This window comes from Bos indicus x Bos taurus, chromosome 29 (assembly GCF_003369695.1).
Source record: "Bos indicus x Bos taurus breed Angus x Brahman F1 hybrid chromosome 29, Bos_hybrid_MaternalHap_v2.0, whole genome shotgun sequence".
Taxonomy (NCBI): domain Eukaryota; kingdom Metazoa; phylum Chordata; class Mammalia; order Artiodactyla; family Bovidae; genus Bos; species Bos indicus x Bos taurus.
The window spans coordinates 45,806,612-45,812,857 of record NC_040104.1 but is presented as its reverse complement, the minus strand read 5'-3'; the positions used below and the strand labels follow the sequence as shown (position 1 = coordinate 45,812,857).

Sequence of the window (6,246 nt, the reverse complement as noted above, 5' to 3'; positions counted from 1 at the left end):
TTAGTAGACCCTCAGTTCAGTTCAGTTCAGTTCAGTCGCTCAGTCCTGTCTGACTCTTTGTGACCCCATGAATCACAGCACGCCAGCCCTCCCTGTCCATCACCAACTCCCGGAGTCTACTCAAACTCATGTCCATCGACTCCGTGATACCATCCAGCCATCTCATCCTCTGTCATCCCCTTCTCCTCCTGCCCCAAATCCCTCCCACCATCAGATTATTTTGCAGTGAGTCAACTCTTCACATCAGATGGCCAAAGTATTGGAGTTTCAGCTGTAGTATCAGTCCTTCCAATGAACACCCAGGACTGATCTTCTTCAGAATGGACTGGTTGGATCTCCTTGCAGTCCAAGGGACTCTCAAGAGTCTTCTCCAACACCACAGTTCAAAAGCATCAATTCTTTGGTGCTCAGCTTTCTTCACAGTCCAACTCTCACATCCATACATGACCACTGGAAAAACCATAGCCTTGACTAGATGGACCTTTGTTGGCACAGTAACGTTTCTGCTTTTTAATATGCTATCTAGGTTGGTCATAATTTTCCTTCCAAGGAGTAAGCGTCTTTTAATTTCATGTCTGCAATCACCATCTGCAGTGATTTTGGAGCCTCAAAAAATAAAGCCTGACACTCTTTCCACTGTTTGACCATCTATTTCCCATTAAGTGATGGGACCAGATGCCATGATCTTAGTTTGCTGAAAGTTGAACTTTAAGCCAACTTTTTCACTCTCCTCTTTCACTTTCATCAAGAGGCTTATTAGTTCCTCTTCACTTTCTGCCATAAGGGTGGTGTCATCTGCATATCTGAGATTATTGATATTTCTCCCTGCCATCTTGATTCCAGCTTGTGCTTCTTCCAGCCCAGCGTTTCTCATTATGTACTCTGCATATAAGTTAAATAAGCAGGGTGACAGTATACAGCCTTGATGTACTCCTTTTCCTATTTGGAACCAGTGTGTTGTTCCATGTCCAGTTCTAACTGTTGCTTCCTGACCTGCTAGATCGTGTGAAAAGAAAGGTCAGAAATTATCACAACATGGAAAGATGCGTATTCAAATACCTTATTAAAGTATAATAAAATATGGAGGGAATTGGAGTAGAATGTGAGACCCTCAATATGAGAACAGAATGGATAACTATTATAAAAATCAATGGTGAGAATAAACCAGCCCTGGAGGACTTAGGCAGTGGATGTTAATGGAGATGAGAAATGGCATGAATCTATTCAGTGTTGATTGGGTTTATCCAAGAGAACTGTAGTAACCTAATCAAAGGAGGGACTTCAAGAATCCTGATACTCAAGCATCTCAAAACCAATGTTTCTATTTTCTTTTTTTCCTGTTCAGAGATGTTTTGAGTTGTCTGAACCCTGGGAAACTCTGAAAGTTACAGGTGTTGACCCATCCAGAGAGCATAGATTTCCAGACCCGATTGGGTGGATTCTCCTACCGGAATTGATGAGACCAATTCTGCAATCTTATGGTGAGTAAAGAGTTCTGAGTAGTGGAATTTTTGCTTCTTTATATATATATAAAAATATATATTTATATATATGCAGGTGAAGTACTCCCAGCTAATAAAAAATTTTGTAATTGCTTTCAGTTCATTCTGGAGCTAGAGAATTATAATATCTTCCAATGTTTGAAATTTGTAAATGAAAATGAATGATTCTGCTAACTTATGGTTTCCATGGTGTAAAACTAAAATGTGAATTTGGGGATGGGAAATCCTATACAGATAGTTTTTACATTTGGCATGATGCCTAAAACTTGATTGAGAAACTGTTGTAGAATGTGAAGAATAATATTTATTCAGGAAATGGTGGGGCTTATTCTTTGAGATGTTCAGTGATAACCTAGATACTGGTGATGACTCTTAAAACATAACATTGGTAACATCAAATATGAAAAAGCAGAGAAAATTCTTCACTCAGTCTGATATAGAAATGGAAATCTTGATTAATTTCAGCCATTTATGTTTATGCCTACTATATTAGACAGCACTATTATTTTTAAGTATTTATTTTTAAATTTCACTTATTTACTTGTATGTTCTGGTTCTTAGCTAGAGATGTGTGGGATACTTGGTTGAGGCATGCAAACACTTAGTCACCACCCATGGACTACTAGTCCTGGCATGTGAGCACTTTGCTGTGGCCCGTGGGATCTAGTTCCCTGAGGGGGATGGAACCCTGATGCCCTGCACTGGGAGTATGGAGTCTTAGCCACTGGACCACCAGGGAAGGGCCAGCACTCTTTTGCATTTTAACTTGGAATCTACATATTTCCAAATGTGAAAAATCTTTAAGAGTATCAGTTCAGTTCAGTCCCTCAGTTGTGTGACTCTCTGGGACCCCATGGACTGCAGCACACCAGGCTTCCCTGAGGATCATCAACTCCCAGAACCTACTCAAATTCAGTTCTTCACATCAGTGATGCCATCCAACCATCTCATCCTCCATGGACAACTCCTCCCACCCTCAGTCTTTCCCAGCATCAGGGTCTTTTCCAATGAGTCAGTTCTTCACACCAGGTGGCCAAAGTATCGGAGTTTCAGCTTCAGCATCAGTCCTTCCAATGAATATTCAGGACTGATTTCCTTTAGGATTGATTGATTGGATCTCCTTGCAGTTCAAAGGACTCTCAAGATTCTTCTCCAGCACCACAGTTTGAAAGCATCAATTTTTCAACACTCAGCCTTCTTTAGGGTCCAACTCTCAAATCCATATATGACCACTGGAAAAACCATGGCTTTGACTATATGGAGTTTTGTCAGTAAAATGATGTCTCTGCTTTCTTAGTATGCTGTTTAAATTTGTCATAGCTTTTCTCCTGAGGAGCAAGCTTCTTTTAATTTCGTGGCTGCTGCTACCATCCACAGTGATTCTGGAACCCAATAAAATAAATTGTATTTAATAGGCCTTAATACAATGTCTATTGATGTTATCTGAAAAGAAATATTTAGCCCTTCAAATCTTTGACTCTTACATAAACACGTTTACACTTGTCTTCATCTTCGATGGCACTTCTGTTGTTCGATGAATCATATCAATTATTATCTCAGTTGCACATTCAGTCCATGGCCGTCTGGACACTTATTTCTATATTTATAGCTGATTCACATTGTTGTATGGCAGAAACCAATACAATCTCTAATGCAATCATCCTCCAATCAAAAATAAATTAATAAAAAGGAAGAAGAATGTAGCTATTCTCTGGAATCCCTGGATTGTTACTATTCAAGAGATTATATTCACATTAAATCTGAGCAGAGTACAGAGAGTTCCCATATATATCCTGCCTCCTCAAAACAAAGGCACACACACAGTTTCCCCATTATCACATAATGTATCAGAGTGGTGTACTTATTATAATCGATACCTCATTGTCACCCAAAGTTCCTGATTTTACATTAGTGTTCATTCTTGGTGTTGTTTATTCTACTAGTTTTGCACTGATGTATAGTGACAGGTGCCCCCCAATATAATATATGAAAGTGCTATATGCCCTAAAAATCTTTTGTGATCACCTGTTCATCAGTCCTCTAACCTTAACTGCTGGAAACCAAGGATTATTTCACTCTATATTTTTCTTTTTCTGGAATGTCTTATAGTTGGACTCATGAAGTACATATCCTTTTCAGATTAACTTCTTTCACTTAGTGATATGCATTCAACTATACTCCATGTCTCTTGCTAGCTTTCTCACTCATTTCTTTTTAGCAGTGAATACTATTCCATGGCCTGGATATACCAGAGTTTCTTTATCCATTCATCTACCTAAAGACATCTTGGTTGCTTTCACGTTTTGTAGTTATGAGCAAAGCTACTAGAAGTATCCATCTGCACTTTTTCTAAATGGATTCACCTGATTTTGGCAAATGTAGAAGAAGATGATTATGGAATTTCATGGTAGGAGGATATTTAGTTTTGTAACAAACCACCATGTTGTCTTTCAGAAAGTGTCAGTCATTCAGTCATGTCCAACCCTTTGTGACCACACGGAGTGTAACTCACCAGGCTCCTCTGTCCATGAAATTCTCCAGGCAAGAATATTGGAGTGGGTTGCCATTCCCTTGTCCTGTCTTTCAGAAGGCCTGTACTATTTTGAATTTCCATCATCAGTGAATCAATTGATGATGAATCCTGATTCATCAATGAATTCCTCAATCAGGAATTCATCAATGAATCAGGAATTCATCAATTAATTCCTGATTCTCCCCATCCTCTCAGTATGTGGTGATGGCTGTCTTTGGGATTTTGACCATTCTTATCCATGTGCTGTGGTTTGCCATTGCTGTTTTAAAGTCCTTTGCTTTTCAGGCACTTACTTTTATTAACTCCCTTCATTTTCTCTTATTCTTTGTCCCTTGAGTGCGTAGCCAGTCTTTTAGTTTGTTCCTTTATATGTAAAACACTCTCTGGTGAAATTGTTTGGAAGGCAGAGTGAATGCGGTCTGAAGATACTTAACTCTGCAAAGGAACCTTCATAATGTTCACCATGAATGTCAGTTCAGACTAGGCCAGTTTTCATTTACATTCTTACGGGTAAATAAAATGATAGAAGAGACATATCCCAAGTGATATGTTCTTCTCTCATGTGTCACATAGGAGAGTAACTTTCTTTTTCTTTCTTCACAGAATCATCACACTCACCTGCTGAATCTTGAGAGTGCAGATGCTGGAGATTCTGCTGAGATGGCTGAACTTCCAGGACCATATAACTGTCCCAAAGACCTAGAAATGGTGCTGCCTAAAAGTCAAGATGACTGGTCCAAAGAAGACATTGTGCAGTTACTGGAATATATGGAGAAAAGCATTCCATCCAATGAAAGACACACATTCAAAATGACCCAGTCAATGATGGACTGAGAAAAAGTAGCTTTTAAAGATTTTTCTGGGGAAAAATGCAAACTCAGATGGTTAGAGATTTTGTATAAATTGAGAAAGTTCCACACTTTGAAAGAATTAATCCTGGGAGCTAAGGAAAATGTTAACAATCCTTCTAAAAGCAGAAACCACAAGAAACATCCTAATTTACCCAAGAAGCCCCTGACAGCTTACCTTCTCTTTTTTAAAGAGATGAGACCTCAGTACCTCCAAAAACACCCCAAGATGAACAACCAGGAGCTGACCAAGGTTCTGTCTGAGGAATACAAGAAGCTACCCGAAAAGCTCAAGCTGAAATACAGTCAAGATTTCCAGAAAGAGAAACAGGAGTTTCAGGAGAAAATGGCTCTGTTCAGAGAACAGCACCCTGAACTAGTCCAGAACTCCAAGAAACCTGATGTCCCCAAAGGAAGTCAAAGCAAAGTGCCAAAGAAGTTTCAGGAAAATGTGCAAAAGTGAAGCCTCCCCCAGAAAACCATTTACCCATGAAATGGAAATTCCAAGGAGAACCCAAGAAGCCCCCAATGAATGGCTATCACAAGTTCCACCAGGATCTCTGGTCGAGCAGGGAGCTGAAAGTGGTGCCCCCGAGGGAGCGCATGGTAGAGATCAGTATACGCTGGCAGTGGGTCCCCCAGGACCAGAAGGAGCTTTATAAGAAGCAGGCAGAGGAACTGCAGACACAGTACAAGGTGGACCTTGATCTCTGGCTCAGGACTCTGTCTCCTGAAGAATATGCTGCTTACAGAGAGGTGACCTGTGCTAAGCGTAAGAACATGAGCGTGATGGGGGCCCAAATCCCAAGATTAGAAGGATGGGTCTGCAGTCCCCATCATCAGGGAATCTGCAAGGAAGGCTTAGAGAGGACCCGGGGCTTCAGGTGGCAGAGTTAGCATCATCGGACATGACTGGAGAACTTTCTCCTACCTCAGGGAGATCAGAGGAAAATGAGGAAGAGGAGGAAGGCAGCCGCTCCTCAGCGCCCAGCATTGAGGATGAAGATGGATATTCTGAGCCAGAGGACCGCAGCTCCAGCTCATCATCCTCCGGAAACTCCTCTGCGTCGGATTCCAACTGAGTTTAGTTCACAACCTGAAGGGACAAAGAACTTCCCAGCAAAAGTCCATGGGCCTTTCTCTCTATTGCCTCTTCGTTGTCTTCCTTCTTTCTCTCCCTCTTCATACAAAGTCGGACCTATTGGAAAGAAGGCATCTTGTGCTGTAATTTCTGCCCTCTCCATCTACCCCACGTTCATCTCAAGAGAAAGTCAATGCAATGACCCCTCGTGGAATAAATCCTGAGCTGACTGGGCTCCAGGGCACCCTGGACTAGACTGAGCTCCCTGAACTGGGAAGGTTT

The 6,246-nt window shown here is 41.1% G+C and overlaps 1 pseudogene; it reads left to right on the top strand.

The window, feature by feature from the left end:
• Positions 1–4,710: 4,710 nt before the first annotated feature.
• On the top strand, positions 4,711–5,965 carry LOC113886084 (annotated as a pseudogene).
• The last annotated feature ends 281 nt before the right edge of the window (positions 5,966–6,246 follow it).